The 27806-nt window shown below is 42.8% G+C and overlaps 1 long non-coding RNA gene across 2 annotated transcripts in view; it reads left to right on the top strand.

Annotated features, from left to right (window-relative positions):
* The window catches only part of LOC141252301 (uncharacterized), a 557231-nt gene that overhangs the window by 168914 nt on the left and 360511 nt on the right, over window positions 1–27806 (top strand). Inside the window, exon 2 of one of the 2 annotated variants that reach the window (XR_012313745.1) lies at window positions 103–216. This is a non-coding gene — a long non-coding RNA (uncharacterized lncRNA). Of the gene's footprint in view, window positions 1–102; window positions 229–27806 lie in introns of both variants that reach the window. The other variant, XR_012313741.1, reaches the window with a different exon arrangement.

The following is a 27806-nucleotide window of genomic DNA, read 5'->3' as shown; positions in this document are numbered from 1 at the left end:
TGAGTTGGAGTCGGCAGGAAGTGGAAAGCTCTGAGCAAATCTGACAAAATAAGTTGTTCTCCATGAACTGAATGTTCCGTAACATGCTCTTCAAACCCCAAGGTGCAAGGATCTCAAGTGGCCTGCTCATGTCCGGAAGTCCTGGCCTAAAGAGAATACCCAGTCATAAATGCGGCACGACGAAGGCATGGAATGGAGAACAAGACAGCTGGAGAGGTGAGCAGACAGGTATGTTTTTTTTTTTAACATTTTTCCAGCACTCTACTGTTAAGGAAAGTGGAGGCCAAATTTGGAATCTATATTTGATGAATTTGTGAGGAAAGAATAATACAAAATCCATATTCTCCAGAATGCATATTTTTGTAAAATTTGAGTAGAATTTAATTCCACTTGAATACATTCACCCATCTCCACTTCTGACAATTTGCTGCAAATCACTTTTTACTCTAGGAAAGTCTCTGTGATAGTAGCAATCTCCTGCAGAAGCAAGCATGTTAGGCACTTTGCATACTCTTGCAGTCCTATCTCCACAGTTACTGCATAATAGTCTCTCACACACAAGGGCTAGTTTTCTAGCCCTCACAAGCATTACACAACTCTTAAAACTCAGGCATCATCTTACAGACAAATGTAATCTTTTAAAATTCAAATTCAATAGATCACTCAAATTTGGCAGGGAATTTTCACTTGTATAAATGTTATTTGATGCATTTGCATTTGGAATCAATAGGGGTGGACCTGCAGTACACTACTGCGGCCACTATACAGTATACTGTTCCACTCCGCAACTGATCACATCCAGCCGCCACCAGTACCAGGAACAGCTTATCCACGGAGGAGTCAGGTGTCGCACCCCTACCAATCTGACATTGATGACCTATTCTAAAGATAGGCCATCAGTGTAAAAGTACTAGACAAACCCTTTAAATTTCAACTGGACTTTTGATGGAAAAACAATTAGTTGTTTTATCGACATTATTCCTAATAATTTCAAGCGACTTTTAAAAAACTTTTAAAAGATCTAAGTAGCCAGAATAACTTACATTAAGGCAGAGATCCCTTCTACAGGAAAGAATAATGTCAATATGGTGGCCACTGTTTTGTACATTATGTATAACATCTATGACATTCGGTTTATTAAATGTCATTTGAAGGGAATAACAACTCCTTTGAACAGTTAAATTCATTCCAGTTCTCTGCAGTTTGTAAATGCTGTAAACCAAATGTGCTTAAGAATCAGTTCAATAAATTAAGGCACCCATAGTTCAAAGAATACACCTTTTTTAGCTACGATAATTATACACATTTCAAAAGCTCCAGTTAAGTAAATGATATTCAAAGGCTACATGCTGGAAGCCCTTTTATTTTGCACAATAACCCCTGCCCCCTTCACACTATTGATGCAAACTGATGACATTTTAAAATCACAATTTCTTTGCAAAGAACTGTTCAGTAAAAAAAAAAATTTAGCATACTTTTTACATTTTAACTGAAGTAAGACTGTACATTTCTTTAGGCAAATTTCCTTCTATATTTCATTTTGTCCTGCTATGACATTGTTTGTGATGCATATTCTTGCATTGTAATATTGTATTGTAAACTTTTAATACTTTGTTTGAACTGCAAAACTTGCATAAAAGATTTTTTTTACTAAGATGTAAAAATATATCAAGTTAGAGTCAAAATTGCATAATAAAAATTAATCAATGTATTTAATGTGGTTGTCCATTATAAAAAAGAAACATTTTTTTTACTTACTGAAGCCGGGCTACAACTTATGATTGCTGCAGCCAATCACTGGGTCCAGTGATGGGGCTAAGATAGGTGACACCAGTGAGCCCAGTGATTGGATGCAGCAGTCACGTGTTGTACACAGATGGGATGTGGGGAGAAATCAGCAGAGACGTCTGTCTGGTTGTTGTGATGCCATTTCCCTGGTGATGAATTGAAAGTGCATGAAGTTGTCATCATGCAAGACGTTAATTTTAACCAAAATGCTTTTGAATATAGGTATGGTCATTTAATTAAAGAAAACTGACTGCAAAAAGTTTTGGATATACTTTTTATTGATCACAACATAGAGAGTAATTAATTTTTTACAATGCCATAACTTAAAATTTTGTAGCATAACCTCTTGCTTTAATTACTGCACCACAATCACAGGGCATTGGAGCCACTAGGGTATTTAAGACATCTAGAAGGGTCTTGCGCCATTCCATTTGCAAATCTGCAAACAATTCATTTTTATTGCTATGGGTACGGACCCCAACTCGTCACCCTAACTCATCCCAAAGGTGCTCTACTGGGTTTAAATTAGGTGATTGGCTTGGCCAATGCAACCGGCGAATATTTTAATTTGCTAACCAATTTTTGACTTAATTGGATGTGTGCTTGAGATCATTGTCTTTCTGGAATTTCCCTCCCCTGACTACTTTGGCTTTATCATGTGGCAGCATTACATTCTCCAGTATATCCTTGTACATGGTAGCATTCATATTTCCATCAATTTTATGCAGAGTTCCAATGGCAGATGCAGAAAAGTATCCCCAAACCATGACATTGCCACCACCATGTTTCACTGTAGGTGTTTGTTACCTTCCATAATTACGTTTTCCAATTGGGTGGTATTTATAGTGCTTGCCATCACTACTAGAGATGAGCGTTGTTCTACTCGAACTGTTCGCCAATCTCAAATTCGAGCTGTTTTGGGCGGTGTTCGAGCCGTTCGGCGAACACGAACAATTTGAGAAAAATTCGGCTGTTCGAGGTTATGTTCGATAACTGTTCATGCACCAAAATCATAACTGGATTTTTTCTCAGTAATGATGAAAATTAATGTTAATACGCAGTTTGAGTGTACAGCGGGGTGGGGGGAGGGGCAGGGGATGGATCTCTGCAGGAACAATGAAGATCTCCATTTTTTTTTCTCTTTCCCGCATTTGCAGTGGGGAGGTGCAATCTGTCAGCCTATCAGCAGCGCACACACGGAGCGAAGTGCTTTTTTTCACACAAGCAAGGGCATGTGTCATTGGCAGTGTATGTCACATGTCCTTGCCCTATAAGACCAAGCCATTTTCCCCGTCGCCACCATTTTCTCACTGCTGCAGCTGCGTGTTAGACGGCACCGCTGTTGCTGTGTGCGCTATACCTTGTTAATTTCAAGCCAATTTTCGCACAAATATACAGATAGCTTGGGAGTAGGGAATAGTTGTGATTGCAGTCCTTTTAAGGACTAGGTTACAGCATTTTCTACGACTTTTATCAGGGAGGTCTGTGCTCTTAAATAGATAGGTTGTGGGAGTAAAGACTAATTGTAATTGGAGTCCTTTTCAGGACTAGGTTACATGAGTTCCTATCAGTTTTTGCCAGGCAGGTCTGTGCCAGTGCTGTGCAAGTTTTTTTCACAGCATTTGGCTGAATCTAGCAAAGCAAATCCTTTTTGGCCTATTGCAGAGTGTGTTAGTCAGTGGAGTAGCCTATCTGTGTTGCAAGATATAACACCTGTGTATAGAATACCAATTTTTTTACTGCACCTAGTGAAGTAAAATCTTTTGGGCATAGCATCATTCTATTAGTCCATCTATACTGACCTCCATCAGGTTGCAAACTGAATATAATTTTTTTCTGCATCTAGCTCTGAAAAAATATTTGGGCTTCTAGCAGTGTGTGGGACTTGGTCTATTAGTCCATCTATACTGACCTCCATCAGGTTGCAAATTAAAAATAATTTTTTTCTTCATTTAGCTCTGAAAAAATATTTGGGCTTCTAGCAGTGTGTGGGACTTGTTCTATTAGTCCTTCTATACTGACCTCCAGCAGGTTGCAAATTGAATATAATTTTTTTCTGCATCTAGCTCTGAAAAAATAGTTGGGCTTCTAGCGGTGTGTGGGACTTGGTCTATTAGTCCATCTATACTGACCTCCATCAGGTTGCAAATTAAAAATAATTTTTTTCTGCATCTAGCTCTGAAAAAATATTTGGGCTTCTAGCAGTGTGTGGGACTTGGTCTATTAGTCCATCTATACTGACCTCCATCAGGTTGCAAATTAAAAATAATTTTTTTCTGCATCTAGCTCTGAAAAAATATTTGGGCTTCTAGCAGTGTGTGGGACTTGGTCTATTAGTCCATCTATACTGACCTCCATCAGGTTGCAAATTAAAAATAATTTTTTTCTTCATTTAGCTCTGAAAAAATATTTGGGCTTCTAGCAGTGTGTGGGACTTGTTCTATTAGTCCTTCTATACTGACCTCCAGCAGGTTGCAAATTGAATATAATTTTTTTCTGCATCTAGCTCTGAAAAAATAGTTGGGCTTCTAGCGGTGTGTGGGACTTGGTCTATTAGTCCATCTATACTGACCTCCATCAGGTTGCAAATTAAAAATAATTTTTTTCTGCATCTAGCTCTGAAAAAATATTTGGGCTTCTAGCAGTGTGTGGGACTTGGTCTATTAGTCCATCTATACTGACCTCCATCAGGTTGCAAATTAAAAATAATTTTTATCTGCATCTACAGTACCTCTGAAAAAATATTTGGGCTTCTAGCAGTGTGTGGGACTATTTGTATTAGTCCATCTATACTGACCTTCATCAGGTTGCAAATTCAAAATAATTTTTTTCTGCATCTAACCCAGCCAATAGTTTTGGCCTAATACCACAGTTTGGCCACTCAGCTCTGCTCGGTTACCATCCATTGTTTTTTTGTGCAAACAACTCCAGAGTTGTGAATTAGTTAACCACCAAAATGAGTGGAAAAAGGCCTGCTGCTGGTGGAAAGGGGAATAGGCGTGTTGGGAAGGGGAAAAAAGGTTGTGTCCGTGGGGTAGGTGTTAAAGCAACAGTAACATCTGCAGAAGAAAGACCATCTTCCAGCCAAACTAAAATGTCTACTTCTTTTAGCGGACAATGTGATAAGATCCCTTTCTTACGGCCACGCCAATCGCTACAAATTCCAGATGAGGCACAAAAACAGCAGGTGCTTCAACGGATATCAAGTGCTCCTTTAAGTGGGCTCTCCTCCACATCAACTTCAACATCACAAATACTCCAGTCCTCAAAGGTGTCACCCAAATCGCACTTGCTTCCTCACAGCTCCCAAATCTCCAGCTGCCCGTCTGAGTATGAGGTAGAACAGATGGTTGAGTCTGCAGAGCTGTTTACTCATACTATAGCCTGGGAATCAGAGGTCGACTCCAGCGCTTCTGTGAATCCACACGAGGAAATGATCTGCACTGATGCCCAGAATCTTTATGAGTTGGATCCAGGACCAGACGCAGAAGGTTCTGACCATAATGTAGACCCTCATTCCCAAACTGTAACTCCTGTTGGTGGAGACAATGAGGAAGACGATGATAAGACTCAAATACCTGATTGGAGCGACAACTTTAGTTTTTTGTCAGGGCAGGAACAGGTTGGCTCTGAGGACGACGGGTGTGATAACGCACAGGGTGATGATGATGAGGTCGGAGATCCCACTTACTGTCAACCCACAGTCAGCCAAGAGATGAGGTCAGCAGAGGAGGTGGAGGAAGATGCTAGTGACGATGAGGTCAGGTTGCGCCTTCCTGGACAGAGACGTAGTACTGGAAGCACGTCAACAACTGCATCCTCAAACACAACTCTGCCTCTCACCACAAGTCGTGGTGGCTCTTCAGGTCGCATGGGTGCTAAGCCTTGCATAGCCTGGGCATTTTTTCAGATCGATAAAGATGACCCAACTCGTGTTATCTGTAACATTTGTCAGCAAAAGCTAAGTAGAGGCCAAAAAATACATAGTTTGAGTACTTCATGCATGAACCGGCACATGGACATGAAGCATAAGTTGCAGTGGGAAGCTCAGTGTGCTACAATGCGGCCTAGCCGGCCGGGCCAATCACCGTCTGCCATATCTTGTGCATCCGCGGCCTCTTCATCCTCTGTGACTGGGGGGACAGCAGTCACACCTGTTTTGGGGCGCAGACCTGCCACCTCTTTACCCGCAACAGCCAGCGTGATTGGCAGGTCATCATTTTCTTTGGAGGTGGTAACACCAGCTGGTGTTGAGCGCTGTCCGACATCGATAGCACCACCTTTGGATCAAGGCAACCTAACATGTCCACCTGCATCTTCCTCACAGACCGGCAGTTTGCCGGGGACACCCTTATCAACCCCGTCTAAGCACAATAGCCAGCCCTCGGTCCCTCAGATGTGGACAAGTAAAAGACCATTTCCTCCTAGCTATGAGAAAGCTAAGAGGTTGAATTTCACCATCTGCAAGCTCTTGGCTACAGAAATGCTGCCTTTCCGCCTGGTGGACACAGAGGATTTTCGAGACCTTATGTCCGTCGCAGTGCCCCAGTACCAGATGCCCAGTCGGCACTACTTCTCAAAGAAAGGTGTGCCTGCGCTCCACCAGCATGTCGCACACAACATCACCGCTTCTTTGAGAAACTCTGTGTGTGACAGGGTGCATTTCACCACAGACACTTGGACGAGTAGGCATGGACAGGGGCGTTACATGTCGCTGACTGGGCACTGGGTAACTATGGTGACAGCAGGACAAGGGGCTGCTGTCCAAGTCTTGCCGTCCCCACGAGTTGTGCGTCAATCCTCTTTATGTCAAAGTTCCTCCACTGCTTCTGCCTCCTCAACCTCTCGGTCTTCCACCTGCACCCAAAGCCTGTCTGGTCATGCCACAAGCTTTCTAACTGTGCAGAAGGGATCCTGCACACCTCCTTACTATGCTGGCAGTAGGGCTCAACGTCATCAGGCGGTTTTTACATTGAAATGTCTGGGAAATGTGAGTCACACAGCTGAGGAGTTGTGGTCAGCTCTGGAGAACCAATTTCATGAATGGTTGTCTCCACTGGACCTGAAACCAGGGAAGGCCGTGTGCGACAATGCTGCAAACCTGGGTGCGGCCCTTCGCCGGGGCAATGTCACACACGTGCCTTGTATGGCTCACGTGTTGAACCTGGTTGTCCAACAATTTTTAGCCCACTATCCCAGACTAGATGGCCTTCTGCAGAGGGCACGGTCGCTGTTTGCTCACTTCCGCCGTTCGCATCCCGCAGCTCAGCGACTTACATCTCTACAGAAGTCGTTGAGCCTGCCACTTCACCGGCTAAAATGTGATGTGCCTACCCGGTGGAATTCAACTCTGCACATGTTGCAGCGACTGTGGCAGCACCGACAAGCCCTGGTGCAATACGTTCTGACGTATAGCCTGGGCCAACGAGATTCAGAGGTGGGGCAAATCACGCTGGAGGAGTGGTCTCAGATCAGGGACCTATGCACCCTTCTGCACAGTTTTGAAATGGCGACGAAGATGTTTAGTGGTGACGATGCCATTATCAGCATGACTATTCCGGTGATTTACATGCTGGAGCACATGTTAAACAGAATTCGGAGTCAGGTGGTGGCACAAGAGGAGGTGGAGGAAGTAGAGGAGGAGGAGTTGTATGCGGAAGGGCTAACATCTGCAAGGTCCAGACGGTCGGCATCACCAAGGCGGCAGGCATGTGAGGGTGGGGGAGATGGTTTTACCAGGGCGCATGGTAGCAGCCAAACTAGTGAGGAAGGTGCAGGAGCCCAGGAAGAAGTGGAGGACGAACTGATGGAAGACTCATCAGATGAGGGAGACCTTGATCACATTTCTGTTGTGCGAGGTTGGGGGGAGAGGACAGAGGAAGGAAGCATGATTGTTACCTCGCCACCAACACAACAGGGACTTGGTGCTCCTGGATGCGCAACACACATGAGTGCCTTCTTGCTGCACTACCTGCAACATGACCCTCGAATTGTGAGAATTAGAAATAATCCTGACTACTGGGTTGCCACACTGTTAGATCCCCGGTACAAAAGTAAATTTGCAGAAATTATTCCTGCCATAGAAAGGGATGCACGCATGCAGGAGTATCAGCAGAGACTGTTGCAGAATCTTACATGTGCTTTTCCACAAAATACCAGTGGTGCACGTAGTGAATCTCACAGTTCCAACTTGCCAACCGTGGGACCGTCAAGTGTTCAGCACTCAAACCGTAACAGAACCACAGTATCTGCTGGTAACATCAATTTTGCGGAATCATTTCACCACTTTTTTAGCCCATCCTTTGCAAGGCCACAGGAGACAAGAAGTCTGACACATAGTCAACGCCTAGAGACGATGGTACAGGAGTATCTCCAAGTAAACATTGAAGCCACGACTGTGTCACTGGACCCTTGCTCTTTTTGGGCTTCCAATCTGGATAAATGGCCGGAGCTAGCCACTTACGCCTTGGAGATCTTGTCATGCCCCGCAGCCAGCGTTCTGTCTGAACGTGTGTTCAGCGCTGCTGGTGGTGTGCTGAAAGATAAGCGCACGCGGCTCTCCACTGATAATGTAGACAGACTCACGTTCATAAAGATGAACAAATCATGGATCCGAAACGACTTTTCTACCCCTGTGTCATCCTGGGGAGAGTAAAAGCTTGATGATTGGTTAAAATCACCCTACCAACCATTTTAAGCTTTCAAATTACTAATCATGTTTATCTGTATCTTGACTGGAAAATAATTTGGGCTTTGTAGCAGTGTGCAGCACTGATCCTATTAGGCCATCTATACTAAAGCTTCACCAGATTTAAAATTAAAAATAATTTTTAGCTGCATCTAGCCCGGAAAATAATTTTGGTGCTCCGAGATGCGCAAGGCACATAAGTGCCTTCTTGCTGCACTACCTGCAGCATGACCCTCATATTGTCAGAATTCGAAGTAATCATGACTACTGGGTTGCCACACTCTTAGATCCCCCAAACTTTTCGATCAACCTTTTCATTTTAATAAAGACCAAAAAAATGGTCATTTTTTAAATTATAAGCATTAGCAGGTTGTTAGAAACTGAAATCAAACAGTTTTCAACTCAAAACTTTATTCTAGGTGATGTTACATTTTCACATAGGACCCCTTGTTCGAAACGAGCTTCTGAACTCTCTCGTCCATTGAATTTGTCAGGTTTTGGATGGTTTCTGCTTCAATTGTTTTGCATGAGGACAGAATACCCTCCCAGAGCTGTTGCTTAGATGTGAACTGCCTCCGGCCATCATAGACACTCCTTTTAATGATGCTCCAAAGGTTCTGAATGGGGTAGAGGTCAGGGGAGCATGGGGGTCACACCATAAGTTTGTCCCCTTTTATGCCCATATCAGCCAGAGATGCAGATGTTTTATGTGCAGCATGAGATGGTGCATTATCATGCAGAAAAATGATCTTGCTGTGAAATACACGGTTCTTCTTCTTGAACCATGGCAGGAAGTGCTGTTTGAGAAAATCCACATACATTATGGAGTTCATCTTTAGCGCCTTCAGGGATCCTAAAGGGGCCGACAATCTCTCTCCCCATGATTCCAGCCCAAAACATTACTCCACCTCCTCCTTGTTGGCGCTGTAGCCGTGTTTGCGTGGGGTGTCCATCAACCAGCCATCCTCCACTCCATCCATCTGGACCATCGAGCGCTGCACGGCACTCATCCGTGAACAAAATAGTTTTGAAATCAGTCTTCATGTAATGTTTGGCCCACTGGAGCCGTTTCTGCTTGTGTGAAGTGGATAGAGGAGGTCGACAGGATGGCGCATGCACAGCTGCAAACCTCTGAAGGACCCTGCATCTTGTTGTTCGGGGGACGTTGGAGGCACAAGCAGCTTCAAAAACTTGTCTGCTGCTATGACAAGGCTTTTTTGCCGCTGCTCTTTCAACCTGACGTAATTGCCTGTAGGAAAGAGTCCTCAATTTGCCCTTATCAGCACGCACACGTGTGTACTGTGAATCAGCTACATACTTCTTGATTGCCAAGACACTTCATCCTGATCATCGCACAATGTTGATTGTAGTCATGCCTTGACCTAAACACTCCACAATTTGTTGCTTCTCAGCAGCCGACACATCCTTTTTCTTTCCCATTTTGGCAGAAAATGTAGGCTGCTTAATAATGTGAGAGAGCCTTCTTAAGTAGTCTTGCCTTTCATTGGACACACCTGCCAAACTAATTAGCACAGGTGTCTGCAATTGCTTACAGTGATATAAAGAGCCCTGACACACATCACCATCAATGAGTTTAACTGACAAACAAACAAATTCTTCCCTTATCACTCCTAAACACTTTTTGTATAATAATTTGGAACGCAGTGTACATGTGCTTTTCCACAAAACACCAGTGTTTCACGTAGTGAATCTTACAGTTCTAACTTGCCAACCGTGGTCTGTATGGAGTTGTTCAATAAAGGGCCCAAAATTAAGATAACATAGATGGGAGAGGTCTCTATGAATAGGAATTCCTAAGTATTTGATACCCTGTGAGGGCCAGGCAAAGGGAAAGTTGGACTGGATGGAATCCTATATGGATTTGGGGAGGGAGACATCGAGGGCCTCAGACTTCGCTGCATTGATTTTAAAATTTTACCAAGTAACAAAGTGATCTATTTCAGCCATAACAGCATGGATGGATATATGTGATTGAGTGATATATACTAGGACATCATCAGCAAATAGAGAGCACTTGTACTCGGTGCCTCCCACCTCAATCCACCTAATATTGGGGTTATGGCGAATTGATGAGAGCAGGTGCTCCGTCACTAGGATGTATAAGAGAGGGGACAGAGGACATCACTGCCTTGTCCCATTGGTGATTGTGAAAGGTGATGAAAATGTTCTGACGCACCCCCTGGGCCTTGGGACACCCGGAGCCGGACCCTTTTTGGTGGATGCTGGTGGTTGTAGTCTTCGTGGCGGCGACCCAGTTCCGTGGCTCAGGGCGGTCAAACCAGTGGCGGAACTATTTATGTGGTTTTCATGTTTAAATGTCCGACTACGCCACCCGTGGATTGCGGTCAGAGTGAACCGTCGCTACAGGGCAGACCACTGAGGCTGGTGTTGTGGGTGCAGCAGAGCGTAGCATAACTCCCCACGGGAGGAGTATAGCCTCAGGGCAGTGTATGCGGAGGATGGGGGTGATGGTGCAGGGCAGCAGCAGTAACGACACGGAGTCAGTGATGCAGTTCAGGGCCTTTACTCACAGTTCTTATTATCCAGACCACGTCTGCAGGTAACGGCTGCCCACGTCGTACTGTGCTCACCAGGTGAGGGGCTCAGACAACTCCCAGATAACTTTGGAGCACTTCACAGGACCCCCTTTGTGTGTCCTTTGTCTGGCCTTTCTTACCAACACTTCTGTCCGGCTGCCTCGGGCCTCCTCTTGGTAAACTTGGCGCCAGTTTCCCTGACCCTATGTGGTGCCTTCCTAGCGGGTGTAGCGAGGGGCTGCGCCACATAAAATGTCAGAGCCTCCGGTTTCTAGCTGAGGGTCGTTTCCTGCCTCCACTAGTTCGGGGACCGGTCTCCCCCTTTGGCCTGACCCCTCCACGCAGGTGGATTCGGGCGTGCGGTGGCGACTCGCCCGTCTGCACCCCTGGGATCCCTTCATTCCTCGTTACTGGAGCCTTCTCCGCTCCTCTTCCTTCCTTCTCCCTCTTCCAGGCCTGGGCCTCTGTTACTAGGCCCGCCTCCGGAGCAGAGCTCATGCAGAGCCCCTGCTCCCTGCCACTTCTGCTCAGACTTCTCTGCACTGAACTAAGATGGTGCCCACCTTTTATACTCCCTTCTCAATGCACCCAGGAACTGCTTCCTCCCTGCTCCTGCACTACAGGGTTCCCCTTCCTCAGTGTTCCCTCCCCCCACTCCAGCCAGGGACAGGGACTGTCGTGCCCATCTCAGGGGCATATTGGTCGCCCTGCCCCACGGCAATGTGGTGTAATGCATGCAGGTGTCGGGTCCTGATCCACACTCCATCCTTACCTGAGAGTGAGATATCACACCTCTGGGTGAGGTGCAATACGTCTGTAGCAACCGAGCCCTCAGGGTGCTACAGTTCCATTTATCTTCAGCCTAGGTGACGTATTGCGATACAGGGCCGTGATTTTGGCTATAAAAGGGTCCCCTAGACCCCTACCCCAAGCTTTTTAAGAGAATCATATATGGCGTGCCAGGAGACTCTATGGAATGCTTTCTCAGCATCCAACGAGAGTATCTAATTACAAATTTTTAACTGCATCTAGCCCAGGAAATACTTTGTGCCTAGTAGCAGTGTCTGCTAGTGAGCGGATTATCCCGGCTGTTAAGCAAGCTGCACCACCTGTAGTTTAGACACTTAATTTTTTCAAAGGAAATGCTTCGGGACCATGGGATACTTAGTGAAGAGCATCAGGAGGCACCCCAAGGCATAGGGGCTGGGACTGGCAGTAGGATGCCTTGCGGTGGACAGCCGAGCTCGATCCTTATAAAAGCTTTTTAACTGCAGCAGCTTTAGTGGACGCTACTGGAGCTGGAATTACCGCGGCTGCTGGCATGAGACTTGCCCTCCAATAGATCCTTGTAAATGGATTTAAAGTGTATTCATTCAAATTAGAGAGACAATTTAAATTAAAAAGCTTAGAGCTGCCTCCACCACAGGGGGGCTCGCTCGACCCACCAGCGGACAGGCACCAGTATTGGGAGAGGGGGCTGGCCGTCAGGGTTCACCGCGGCTCTGGCACAAACCCGGCGACACGGAGGTGGCACGGGCAGGAGCGGACTGGCCGTGTCGGCTTCTCACTTTTTGGATTTTAGAAGGGCATGACATGCCTATATCTGTGTCTCCCCCTCCTTTTACTCCTCTACCTCTTTTATTTTCGCATGACTATATGTACTTGTCACTTTTCCATGTGTTAGTTATGTCTTCTGAGCAGTTTGTCAGCTTTTGGACACCTTTGAAGGTGTTTTCTATGTGTTTCTATGTGTTTTTGTTTGCCTGCCATTGGTTTTAACGGTGTTCGAAGGTGTTCGACGAACCGAACCGAACTCGAACACTACGGGGGTGGCTCAACACTAATCACTACCTTTGACTCATTGATGGTGATGTGTGTCAGGGCTCTTTATATCACTGTAAGCAATTGCAGACACCTGTGCTAATTAGTTTGGCAAGTGTGTCCAATGAACGGCAAGACTACTTAAGAAGGCTGTCCCACATTATTACGCAGCCTACATTTTCTGCCAAAATGGGAAAGAAAAAGGATGTGTCGGCTGCTGAGAAGAAACAAATTGTGGAGTGTTTAGGTCAAGGCATGACTACAATCAACATTGTGCGATGATCAGGATGAAGTGTCTTGGCAATCAAGAAGTATGTAGCTGATTCACAGTACACACATGTGCGTGCGGATAAGGGCAAATTGAGGACTCTTTCCTACAGGCAATTACGTCAGGTTAAAAGAGCAGCGGCAAAAAAGTCTTGTCATAGCAGCAGACAAGTTTTTGAAGCTGCTGGTGCCTCCAATGTCCCCCGAACAACAAGATGCAGGGTCCTTCAGAAGTTTGCAGCTGTGCGTACGCCATCCTGTCGACCTCCTCTATCCACTGCACACAAGCAGAACTGGCTCCAGTGGGCCAAACATTACATGAAGACTGATTTCAAAACTGTTTTGTTCACGGATGAGTGCCGTGCAACGCTCGATGGTCCAGATGGATGGAGTGGAGGATGGCTGGCTGATGGACACCCCACGCAAAAACGGCTACAGCGCCAACAAGGAGGAGGTGGAGTAATGTTTTGGGCTGGAATCATGGGGAGAGAGATTGTCAGCCCCTTTAGGATCCCTGAAGGGGTAAAGATGAACTCCATAATGTATGTGGAGTTTCTCAAACAGCACTTCCTGCCATGGTTCAAGAAGAAGAACCGTGTATTCCGCAGCAAGATCATTTTCATGCATGATAATGCACCGTCTCATGCAGCACATAACACATCTGCATCTCTGGCTGATATGGGCATAAAAGGGGACAAACTTATGGTGTGACCCCCATGCTCCCCTGACCTCTACCCCATTCAGAACCTCTGGAGCATCATCAAAAGGAGTGTCTATGATGGCGGGAGGCAGTTCACATCTAAGCAACAGCTCTGGGAGGGTATTCTGTCCTCATGCAAAACAATTGAAGCAGAAACCATCCAAAACCTGACAAATTCAATGGATGAGAGAGTTCAGAAGCTCCTTTCGAACAAGGGGTCCTATGTGCAAATGTAACATCACCTAGAATAAAGTTTTGAGTTGAAAACTGTTTGATTTCAGTTTCTAATAACCTGCTAATGCTTATAATTTCAAAAATGACCATTTTTTTGGTCTTTATTAAAATGAAAAGGTTGATCGAAGAGTGTGGGGGATCTTAGAGTGTGGCAACCCAGTAGTCAGGATTACTTCGAATTCTGACAATCTGAGGGTCATATTGCAGGTAGTGCAGCAAGAAGGCACTTATGTGTCTTGCACATCTCGGAGCCCCAAAATTATTTTCCGGGCTAGATACAGCTAAAAATTATTATTAATTTTAAATCTGGTGGAGCTTAGTATAGATGGCCTAATAGAATCAGTACTGCACACTGCTACAAAGCCCAAATTATTTTCCAACCAAGATACAGATAAACATGATTAGTAATTTGAAAGCTTAAAACGGTTGGTGAGGTGATTTTAACCAATAATCAAGCTTTTACTCTCCCCAGGATGACACAGGGGTAGAAAAGTCATTTCGGATCAATGATTTGTTCATCTTTATGAACGTGAGTCTGTCTACATTATCAGTGGAGAGCCGCGTGCGCCTATCTGTCAGCACACCACAAGCAGCGCTGAACACACGTTCAGACAGAACACTGGCTGCGGGGCATGACAACATCTCCAAGGCGTAAGTGGCGAGCTCCGGCCATTTATCCAGATTGGAAGCCCAAAAAGAGCCAGGGTCCAGTGACACAGTCATGGCTTCAATGTTTACTTGGAGATACTCCTGTACCATCGTCTCTAGGCGTTGACTATGTGTCAGACTTCTTGTCTCCTGTGGCCTTGCAAAGGATGAGCTAAAAAGTGGTGAAATGATTCCGCAAAATTGATGTTACCAGCAGATACTGTGGTTCTGTTACGGTTTGAGTGCTGAACACTCAACGGTCCCACGGTTGGCAAGTTGGAACTGTGAGGTGCACCACTGGTGTTTTGTGGAAAAGCACATGTAAGATTCTACAACAGTCTCTGCTGATACTCCTGCATGCGTGCATCCCTTTCTATGGCAGGAATAATTTCTGCAAATTTACTTTTGTACCGGGGATCTAACAGTGTGGCAACCCAGTAGTCAGGATTATTTCTAATTCTCCCAATTCGAGGGTCATGTTGCAGGTAGTGCAGCAAGAAGGCACTCATGTGTCTTGCGCATCCAGAATCACCAAGTCCCTGTTGTGTTGGTGGCGAGGTAACAATCATGCTTCCTTCCTCTGTCCTCTCCCCCCAACCTCGCACAACAGAAATGTGATCAAGGTCTCCCTCATCTGATGAGTCTTCCATCAGTTCGTCCTCCACTTCTTCCTGGGCTCCTGCACCTTCCTCACTAGTTTGGCTGCTACCATGCACCCTGGTAAAACCATCTAACCCACCCTCACATGCCTGCCGCCTTGGTGATGCCGACCGTCTGGACCTTGCAGATGTTAGCCCTTCCGCATACAACTCCTCCTCCTCTACTTCCTCCACCTCCTCTTGTGCCACCACCTGACTCCGAATTCTGTTTAACATGTGCTCCAGCATGTAAATCACTGGAATAGTCATGCTGATAATGGCATCGTCACCACTAAACATCTTCGTCGCCATTTCAAAACTGTGCAGAAGGGTGCATAGGTCCCTGATCTGAGACCACTCCTCCAGCGTGATTTGCCCCACCTCTGGATCCCGTTGGCCCAGGCTATACGTCAGAACGTATTGCACCAGGGCTTGTCGGTGCTGCCACAGTCGCTGCAACATGTGCAGAGTTGAATTCCACCAGGTAGGCACATTGCATTTTAGCCGGTAAAGTGGCAGGCCCAAAGACTTCTGTAGAGATGTAAGTCACTGAGCTGCGGGATGCGAATGTCGGAAGTGAGCACACAGCGACCGTGCCCTCTGCAGAAGGCCATCTAGTCCGGGATAGTGGGCTAAAAATTGCTGGACAACCAGGTTCAGCACATGAGCCATACAAGGCACGTGTGTGACATTGCCCCGGCGAAGGACCGCACCCAGGTTTGCAGCATTGTCGCACACGGCCTTCCCTGGTTTCAGGTCCAGTGGAGACAACCATTCATGAAATTGGTTCTCCAGAGCTGACCACAACTCCTCAGCTGTGTGACTCACATTTCCCAGACATTTCAAAGTAAAAACCACCTGATGACATTGAGCCCTACTGCCAGCATAGTAGGGAGGTGTGCAGGATCCCTTCTGCGCAGTTAGAAAGCTTGTGGCATGACCAGACAGGCTTTGGGTGCAGGTGGAGGACCGAGAGGAGGTTGAGGAGGCAGAAGCAATGGAGGAACTTTGAGATAAAGAGGATTGACGCACAACTCGTGGGGACGGCAAGACTTGGACAGCAGCCCCTTGTCCTGCTGTCACCATAGTTACCCAGTGCCCAGTCAGCGACATGTAACGCCCCTGTCCATGCCTACTCGTCCAAGTGTCTGTGGTGAAATGCACCCTGTCACACACAGAGTTTCTCAATGAAGCGTTGATGTTGTGTGCGACATGCTGGTGGAGCACAGGCACACCTTTCTTTGAGAAGTAGTGCCGACTGGGCATCTGGTACTGGGGCACTGCGACGGACATAAGGTCTCGAAAATCCTCTGTGTCCACCAGGCGGAAAGGCAGCATTTCTGTAGCCAAGAGCTTGCAGATGGTGAAATTCAACCTCTTAGCTTTCTCATGGCTAGGAGGAAATGGTCTTTTACTGGTCCACATCTGAGGGACTGAGGGTTGGCTGTTGTGCTTAGACGGGGTTGATAAGTGTGTCCCCGGCAAACTGCCGGTCTGTGAGGAAGATGCAGGTGGACATGTTAGGTTGCCTTGATCCAAAGGTGGTGCTATCGATGTCGGACAGCGCTCAACACCAGCTGGTGTTACCACCTCCAAAGAAAATGATGACCTGCCAATCACGCTGGCTGTTGTGGGTAAAAAGGTGGCAGGTCTGTGTCCCAAAACAAGTGTGACTGCTGTCCCCCCAGTCACAGAGGATGAAGAGGCCATGGATGCACAAGATGCGGCAGACGGTGGTTGGCCCGGCCGGCTAGGCCGCATTGTAGCACAGTGAGCTTCCCACTGCAACTTATGCTTCATGTCTATGTGCCGGTTCATGCATGAAGTACTCAAACTATGTATTTTTTGGCCTCTACTTAACTTTTGCTGACAAATGTTACAAATAACACGAGTTGGGTCATCTTTATCGATCTGAAAAAATGCCCAGGCTATGCAAGGCTTAGCACCCATGCGACCTGAAGAGCCACCACGACTTGTGGTGAGAGGCAGAGTTGTGTTTGAGGATGCAGTTGTTGACGTGCTTCCAGTACTACGTCTCTGTCCAGGAAGGCGCAACCTGACCTCGTCGTCACGAGCATTCTCCTCCACCTCCTCTGCTGACCTCATCTCTTGGCTGACTGTGGGTTGACAGTAAGTGGGATCTCCAACCTCATGATCATCACCCTGTGTGTTATCACACCCGTCGTCCTCAGAGCCAACCTGTTCCTGCCCTGACAAAAAACTAAAGTTGTCGCTTCAATCAGGTATTTGAGTCTCATCATCGTCTTCCTCATTGTCTCCACCAACAGGAGTTACAGTTTGGGAATGAGGGTCTATATTATGGTCAGCACCTTCTGCGTCTGGTCCTGGATCCGACTCATAAAAATTCTGGGCATCAGTGCAGATTATTTCCTCATCTGGATTCACAGAAGCGCTGGAGCCGACCTCTGATTCCCAGGCTATAGTATGAGTAAACAGCTCTGCAGACTCAACCATCTGTTCTACCTCATACTCAGACGGGCAGCTGGAGATTTGGGAGCTGTGAGGAAGCAAGTGCGATTGTGGTGACACCTCTGAGGACTGGAGTATTTGTGATGTTGAAGTTGATGTGGAGGAGAGCCCACTTAAGGAGCACTTGATATCCTTTGAAGCACCTGCTGTTTTTGTGCCTCATCTGGAAATTGTAGCGATTGGTGTGGCCGTAAGAAAAGGATCTTATCACATTGTCCGCTAAAAGAAGTAGACATTTTAGTTTTGCTGGAAGATGGTCTTTCTTCTGCTGATGTTACTGTTGCTTTAACACCTACTCCACGGAAACAACCTTTTTTCCCCTTCCCAACACGCCTATTCCCCTTTCCACCAGCAGCAGGCCTTTTTCCACTCATTTAGGTGGTTAACTAATTCACAACTCTGGAGTTGTTTGCACAAAAAAACAATGGATGGGAACCGAGCAGAGATGAGTGACCAAACTGTGGTATTAGGCCAAAACTATTGTCTGGGTTAGATGCAGAAAAAAATTATATTCATTTGCAACCTGATGGAGGTCAGTATAGATGGACTAATAGAACAAGTCCCACACACAGCCAGAAGCCCAAATATTTTTTCAGAGGTAGATGCAGAGAAAAATGATATTCAATTGGCAACCTGATGGAGGTCAGTATAGATGGAATAATAGAACAAGTCCCACAGGCAGCTAGAAGCCCAAATATTTTTTCAGAGGTAGATGCAGAAAAAAATTATATTCAATTTGCAACCTGATGGAGGTCAGTATAGATGGACTAATTGAACAAGTCCCACACACTGCTAGAAGACGAAATATTTTTTCAGAGCTAGATGCAGAAAAAAATTATATTCAATTTGCAACCTGATGGAGGTCAGTATAGATGGACTAATAGAAAAAGTCCCACACACAGCTAGAAGCCCAAATATTTTTTCAGAGGTAGATGCAGAAAAAAATTATGTTCAATTTGCTTCCTGATGGAGGTCAGTATAGATGGAATAATAGAACAAGTCCCACACTCTGCTAGAAGGCCAAATATTTATTCAGAGCTAGATGCAGAAAAATATTATATTCAATTTGCAACCTGATGGAGGTCAGTATAGATGGACAAATAGAACAAGTCCCACACACTGCTAGAAGGCCAAATATTTTTTCAGAGCTAGATGCAGAAAAATATTATATTCAATTTGCAACCTGATGGAGGTCAGTATAGATGGACTAATAGAACAAGTCCCACACACAGATAGAAGCCCAAATATTTTTTCAGAGGTAGATGCAGAAAAAAATTATATTCAGTTTGCAACCTGATGGAGGTCAGTATAGATGGACTAATAGAACAAGTCCCACACAAAGCTAGAAGCCCAAATATTTTTTCAGAGCTAGATGCAGAAAAAATTTATATTCAATTTGCAACGTGATGTAGGTCAGTATAGATGGACTAATAGAACAAGTCCCACACACTGCTAGAAGGCCAAATATTTTTTCAGAGCTAGATGCAGAAAAATATTATATTCAATTTGCAACGTGATGGAGGTCAGTATAGATGGACTAATAGAACAAGTCGCACACACTGCTAGAAGGCCAAATATTTTTTCAGAGCTAGATGCAGAAAAATATTATATTCAATTTGTAACCTGATGGAGGTCAGTATAGATGGACTACTAGAATAAGCCCCACACACTGCTAGAAGGCCAAATATTTTTTCAGAGCTAGATGGAGAAAAATATTATTTTCAATTTACAACCTGATGGAGGTCAGTATAGATGGACTAATGGAAAAAGTCCCACACACTGCTAGAAGGCCAAATATTTTTTCAGAGCTAGATGCAGAAAAATATTATATTCAATTTGCAACCTGATGGAGGTCAGTATAGATGGACTAATAGAACAAGTCCTACACACTGCTAGAAGGCCAAATATTTTTTCAGATCTAGTTGCAGAAAAAAATTATATTCAATTTGCAACCTGATGGAGGTCAGTATAGATGGACTAAAAGAACAAGTCCCACACACTGCTAGAAGGCCAAATATTTTTTCAGAGCTAGATGCAGAAAAAAATTATATTCAATTTGCAACCTGATGGAGGTCAGTATAGATGGACTAATAGAACAAGTCCCACACACTGCTAGAAGGCCAAATATTTTTTCAGAGCTAGATGCAGAAAAATATTATATTCAATTTGCATCCTGATGGAGGTCAGTATAGATGGACTAGTAGAACAAGTCCCACACACTGCTAGAAGGCCAAATATTTTTTCAGAGCTAGATGCAGAAAAATATTATATTCAATTTGCAACATGAAGGAAGTCAGTATAGATGGACTAATAGAACAAGTCCCACACACAGCTAGAAGCCCAAATATTTTTTCAGAGGTAGATGAAAAAAAAAATTATATTCAGTTTGCAACCTGATGGAGGACAGTATAGATGGACTAAAATAACAAGTCCCACACACTGCTAGAAGGCCAAATATTTTTTCAGAGCTAGATGCAGAAAAAAATTATATTCAATTTGCAACCTGATGGAGGTCAGTATAGATGGACTAATAGAACAAGTCCCACACTTTGCTAGAAGGCCAAATATTTTTTCAGAGCTAGATGCAGAAAAAAATTATATTCAATTTGCAACCTGATGGAGGTCAGTATTGATGGATTAATAGAACAACTACCACACACAGCTAGAAGCCCAAATATTTTTTCAGAGGTAGAAGCAGAAAAAAATTATATTCAATTTGCAACCTGATGGAGGTCAGTATAGATGGACTAATAGAACAAGTCCCACACGCTGCTAGAAGGCCAAATATTTTTTCAGAGCTAGATGCAGAAAAATATTATATTCAATTTGCAACCTGATGGAGGTCAGTATAGATGGACTAATAGAACAAGTCCCACACACAGCTAGAAGCCCAAATATTTTTTCAGAGGTAGATGCAGAAAAAAATTACATTCAGTTTGCAACCTGATGGAGGTCAGTATAGATGGACTAATAGAACAAGTCCCACACACTGCTAGAAGGCCAAATATTTTTTCAGAGCTAGATGCAGAAAAAAATTATATTCAATTTGCAACCTGATGGAGGTCAGTATAGATGGACTAAAAGAACAAGTCCCACACACTGCTAGAAGGCCAAATATTTTTTCAGAGCTAGATGCAGAAAAAAATTATATTCAATTTGCAACCTGATGGAGGTCAGTATAGATGGACTAATAGAACAAGTCCCACACACTGCTAGAAGGCCAAATATTTTTTCAGAGCAAGATGCAGAAAAAAATTATATTCAATTTGCAACCTGATGGAGGTCAGTATAGATGGACTAATAGAACAAGTCCCACACACTGCTAGAAGGCCAAATATTTTTTCAGAGCTAGATGCAGAAAAATATTATATTCAATTTGCAACCTGATGGAGGTCAGTATAGATGGACTAATAGAACAAGTCCCACACACTGCTAGAAGGCCAAATATTTTTTCAGAGCTAGATGCAGAAAATATTATATTCAATTTGCAACCTGATGGAGGTCAGTATAGATGGACTAATAGAGGAAGTCCCACACACTGGTAGAAGGCCAAATATTTTTTCAGAGCTAGATGGAGAAAAATATTATATTCAATTTGCAACCTGATGGAGGTCAGAATAGATGGACTAATAGAACAAGTCCCACACACAGCTAGAAGCCCAAATATTTTTTCAGAGTTTCAATGCAGAAAAAAATTATATTCAGTTTGCAACCAGATGGAGGTCAGTATAGATGGACTAATAGAACAAGTCCCACACACAGCTAGAAGCCCAAATATTTTTTCAGAGCTAGATGCAGAAAATAATTATATTCAATTTGCAACGTGATGGAGGTCAGTATAGATGGACTAATAGAACAAGTCCCACACGCTGCTAGAAGGCCAAATATTTTTTCAGAGCTAGATGCATAAAAATATTATATTCAATTTGCAACCTGATGGAGGTCAGTATAGATGGACTAATAGAACAAGTCCCACACACTGCTAGAAGGCAAAATATTTTTTCAGAGCTAGATGCAGAAAAAAATTATATTCAATTTGCAACCTGATGGAGGTCAGTATAGATGGACTAATAGAACAAGTCCCACACTCTGCTAGAAGGCCAAATATTTTTTCAGAGCTAGATGCAGAAAAAAATTATATTCAATTTGCAACCTGATGGAGGTCAGTATTGATGGATTAATAGAACAACTACCACACACAGCTAGAAGCCCAAATATTTTTTCAGAGGTAGAAGCAGAAAAAAATTATATTCAATTTGCAACCTGATGGAGGTCAGTATAGATGGACTAATAGAACAAGTCCCACACGCTGCTAGAAGGCCAAATATTTTTTCAGAGCTAGATGCAGAAAAATATTATATTCAATTTGCAACCTGATGGAGGTCAGTATAGATGGACTAATAGAACAAGTCCCACACACAGCTAGAAGCCCAAATATTTTTTCAGAGGTAGATGCAGAAAAAAATTACATTCAGTTTGCACCCTGATGGAGGTCAGTATAGATGGACTAATAGAACAAGTCCCACACACTGCTAGAAGGCCAAATATTTTTTCAGAGCTAGATGCAGAAAAAAATTATATTCAATTTGCAACCTGATGGAGGTCAGTATAGATGGACTAAAAGAACAAGTCCCACACACTGCTAGAAGGCCAAATATTTTTTCAGAGCTAGATGCAGAAAAAAATTATATTCAATTTGCAACCTGATGGAGGTCAGTATAGATGGACTAATAGAACAAGTCCCACACACTGCTAGAAGGCCAAATATTTTTTCAGAGCAAGATGCAGAAAAAAATTATATTCAATTTGCAACCTGATGGAGGTCAGTATAGATGGACTAATAGAACAAGTCCCACACACTGCTAGAAGGCCAAATATTTTTTCAGAGCTAGATGCAGAAAAATATTATATTCAATTTGCAACCTGATGGAGGTCAGTATAGATGGACTAATAGAACAAGTCCCACACACTGCTAGAAGGCCAAATATTTTTTCAGAGCTAGATGCAGAAAATATTATATTCAATTTGCAACCTGATGGAGGTCAGTATAGATGGACTAATAGAGGAAGTCCCACACACTGGTAGAAGGCCAAATATTTTTTCAGAGCTAGATGGAGAAAAATATTATATTCAATTTGCAACCTGATGGAGGTCAGAATAGATGGACTAATAGAACAAGTCCCACACACAGCTAGAAGCCCAAATATTTTTTCAGAGTTTCAATGCAGAAAAAAATTATATTCAGTTTGCAACCAGATGGAGGTCAGTATAGATGGACTAATAGAACAAGTCCCACACACAGCTAGAAGCCCAAATATTTTTTCAGAGCTAGATGCAGAAAATAATTATATTCAATTTGCAACGTGATGGAGGTCAGTATAGATGGACTAATAGAACAAGTCCCACACGCTGCTAGAAGGCCAAATATTTTTTCAGAGCTAGATGCATAAAAATATTATATTCAATTTGCAACCTGATGGAGGTCAGTATAGATGGACTAATAGAACAAGTCCCACACACTGCTAGAAGGCAAAATATTTTTTCAGAGCTAGATGGAGAAAAAAATTATATTCAATTTGCAACCTGATGGAGGTCAGTATAGATGGACTAATAGAACAAGTCCCACACACTGCTAGAAGCCCAAATATTTTTTCAGAGCTAGATGCAGAAAAATATTATATTCAATTTGCAACCTGATGGAGGTCAGTATAGATGAACTAATAGAACAGGTCCCACACACTGCTAGAAGCCCAAATATTTTTTCAGAGCTAGATGCAGAAAAATATTATATTCAATTTGCAACCTGATGGAGGTCAGTATAGATGGACTAATAGAACAAGTCCCACACGCTGCTAGAAGGCCAAATATTTTTTCAGAGCTAGATGCAGAAAAATATTATATTCAATTTGCAACCTGATGGAGGTCAGTATAGATGGACTAATAGAAGAAGTCCCACACACAGCTAGAAGCCCAAATATTTTTTCAGAGCTATATGCAGAAAAAAATTATATTCAATTTGCAACGTGATGGAGGTCAGTATAGATGGACTAATAGAGGAAGTCCCACACACTGCTAGAAGGCCAAATATTTTTTCAGAGCTAGATGGAGAAAAATATTATATTCAATTTGCAACCTGATGGAGGTCAGTATAGATGGACTAATAGAACAAGTCCCACACACAGCTAGAAGCCCAAATATTTTTTCAGAGGTTCAATGCAGAAAAAAATTATATTCAGTTTGCAACCAGATGGAGGTCAGTATAGATGGACTAATAGAACAAGTCCCACGCACAGCTAGAAGCCCAAATATTTTTTCAGAGCTAGATGCAGAAAAAAATTATATTCAATTTGCAATGTGATGGAGGTGAGTATAGATGGACTAATAGAACAAATCCCACACACTGCTAGTAGGCCAAATATTTTTTTAGAGCTAGATGAGAAAAAAATTATATTCAATTTGCAACCTGATGGAGGTCAGTATAGATGGACTAAAAGAACAAGTCCCACACACTGCTACAAGGCCAAATATTTTTTCAGAGCTAGATGCAGAGAAAAATTATATTCAATTTGCAACCTGATGGAGGTCAGTATAGATGGACTAATAGAACAAGTCCCACACACTGCTAGAAAGCCAAATATTTTTTCAGAGCTAGATGCAGAAAAATATTATATTCAATTTTCAACCTGATGGAGGTCAGTATAGATGGACTAAAAGAACAAGTCCCACACACTGCTAGAAGGCCAAATATTTTTTCAGAGCTAGATGCAGAAAAAAATTATATTCAATTTGCAACCTGATGGAGGTCAGTATAGATGGACTAATAGAACAAGTCCCACACACTGCTAGAAGGCCAAATATTTTTTCAGAGCAAGATGCAGAAAAAAATTATATTCAATTTGCAGCGTGATGGAGGTCAGTATAGATGGACTAATAGAACGAGTCCCACACACTGCTAGAAGGCCAAATATTTTTTCAGAGCTAGATGCAGAAAAATATTATATTCAATTTGCAACCTGATGGAGGTCAGTATAGATGGACCAATAGAACAAGTCCCACACACTGCTAGAAGGCCAAATATTTTTTCAGAGCTAGATGCAGAAAATATTATATTCAATTTGCAAACTGATGGAGGTCAGTATAGATGGACTAATAGAGGAAATCCCACACACTGCTAGTAGGCCAAATATTTTTTCAGAGCTAGATGGAGAAAAATATTATATTCAATTTGCAACCTGATGGAGGTCAGTATAGATGGACTAATAGAACAAGTCCCACACACAGCTAGAAGCCCAAATATTTTTTCAGAGGTTCAATGCAGAAAAAAATTATATTCAGTTTGCAACCAGATGGAGGTCAGTATAGATGGACTAATAGAACAAGTCCCACACACAGCTAGAAGCCCAAATATTTTTTCAGAGCTAGATGCAGAAAATAATTATATTCAATTTGCAACGTGATGGAGGTCAGTATAGATGGACTAATAGAACAAGTCCCACACGCTGCTAGAAGGCCAAATATTTTTTCAAAGCTAGATGCAGAAAAATATTATATTCAATTTGCAACCTGATGGAGGTCAGTATAGATGGACTAATAGAACAAGTCCCACACACTGCTAGAAGGCAAAATATTTTTTCAGAGGTAGATGGAGAAAAAAATTATATTTAATTTGCAACCTGATGGAGGTCAGTATAGATGGACTAATAGAACAAGTCCCACACTCTGCTAGAAGCCCAAATATTTTTTCAGAGCTAGATGCAGAAAAATATTATATTCAATTTGTAATCTGATGGAGGTCAGTATAGTTGGACTAATAGAACAAGTCCCAAACGCTGCTAGAAGGCCAAATATTTTTTCAGAGCTAGATGCAGAAAAATATTATATTCAATTTGCAACCTGATGGAGGTCAGTATAGATGGACTAATAGAACAGGTCCCACACACTGCTAGAAGCCCAAATATTTTTTCAGACCTAGATGCAGAAAAATATTATATTCAATTTGCAACCTGATGGAGGTCAGTATAGATGGACTAATAGAACAAGTCCCACACACTGTTAGAAGCCCAAATATTTTTTCAGAGCTAGATGCAGAAAAATATTATATTCAATTGGCAACCTGATGGAGGTCAATATAGATGGACTAATAGAACAAGTCCCACACACTGCTAGAAGGCCAAATATTTTTTCAGAGCTAGATGCAGAAAATTATTATATTCAATTTGCAACCTGATGGAGGTGAATATAGATGGACTAATAAAACAAGTCCCACAGACAGCTAGAAGCCCAAATATTTTTTCAGAGGTAGATGCAGAAAAAAATATATTCAATTTGCAACCTGATGGAGGTCAGTATAGATGGACTAATGGAACAAGTCCCACATGCTGCTAGAAGGCCAAATATTTTTTCAGAGCTAGATGCAGAAAAATATTACATTCAATTTGCATCCTGATGGAGGTCAGTATAGATGGACTAGTAGAACAAGTCCCACACACTGCTAGAAGGCCAAATATTTTTTCAGAGCTAGATGCAGAAAAATATTATTTTCAATTTGCAACATGATGGAAGTCAGTATAGATGGACTAATAGAACAAGTCCCACACACAGCTAGAAGCCCAAATATTTTTTCAGAGGTAGATGCAGAAAAAAATTATATTCAGTTTGCAACCTGATGGAGGACAGTATAGATGGACTTATAGAAAAAGTCCCACACACAGCTAGAAGCCCAAATATTTTTTCAGAGCTAGATGCAGAAAAAAATTATATTCAATTTGCAATGTGATGGAGGTCAGTATATATGGACTAATAGAACAAGTCCCACACACTGCTAGAAGGCCAAATATTTTTTTAGAGCTAGATGAGAAAAAAATTATATTCAATTTGCAACCTGATGGAGGTCAATATAGATGGACTAAAAGAACAAGTCCCACACACTGCTAGAAGGCCAAATATTTTTTCAGAGCTAGATGCAGAAAAAAATTATATTCAATTTGCAACCTGATGGAGGTCAGTATAGATGGACTAATAGAACAAGTCCCACACACTGCTAGAAGGCCAAATATTTTTTCAGAGCAAGATGCAGAAAAAAATTATATTCAATTTGCAGCCTGATGGAGGTCAGTATAGATGGACTAATAGAACAAGTCCCACACACTGCTAGAAGGCAAAATATTTTTTCAGAGCTAGATGCAGAAAATATTATATTTAATTTGCAAACTGATGGAGGTCAGTATAGATGGACTAATAGAGGAAGTCTCACACACTGCTAGAAGGCCAAATATTTTTTCAGAGCTAGATTGAGAAAAATATTATATTCAATTTGCAACCTGATGGAGGTCAGTATAGATGGACTAATAGAACAAGTCCCACACACAGCTAGAAGCCCAAATATGTTTTCAGAGGTTCAATGCAGAAAAAAATTATATTCAGTTTGCAACCAGATGGAGGTCAGTATAGATGGACTAATAGAACAAGTCCCACACACAGCTAGAAGCCCAAATATTTTTTCAGAGCTAGATGCAGAAAATAATTATATTCAATTTGCAACGTGATGGAGGTCAGTATAGATGGACTAATAGAACAAGTCCCACACACTGCTAGAAGGCAAAATATTTTTTCAGAGCTAGATGCAGAAAATATTATATTTAATTTGCAAACTGATGGAGGTCAGTATAGATGGACTAATAGAGGAAGTCCCACACACTGCTAGAAGGCCAAATATTTTTTCAGAGCTAGATGGAGAAAAATATTATATTCAATTTGCAACCTGATGGAGGTCAGTATAGATGGACTAATAGAACAAGTCCCACACACAGCTAGAAGCCCAAATATTTTTTCAGAGGTTCAATGCAGAAAAAAATTATATTCAGTTTGCAACCAGATGGAGGTCAGTATAGATGGACTAATAGAACAAGTCCCACGCACAGCTAGAAGCCCAAATATTTTTTCAGAGCTAGATGCAGAAAAAAATTATATTCAAT

Source organism: Phyllobates terribilis, unplaced genomic scaffold (genome assembly GCF_046119375.1).
Source record: "Phyllobates terribilis strain yellow unplaced genomic scaffold, ASM4611937v1 Scaffold_2__4_contigs__length_985480577, whole genome shotgun sequence".
In the NCBI taxonomy this organism is placed as follows: domain Eukaryota; kingdom Metazoa; phylum Chordata; class Amphibia; order Anura; family Dendrobatidae; genus Phyllobates; species Phyllobates terribilis.
The sequence above is the reverse complement of the archived record's forward strand: the minus strand, read 5'-3'. Positions and strand labels throughout refer to the sequence as shown.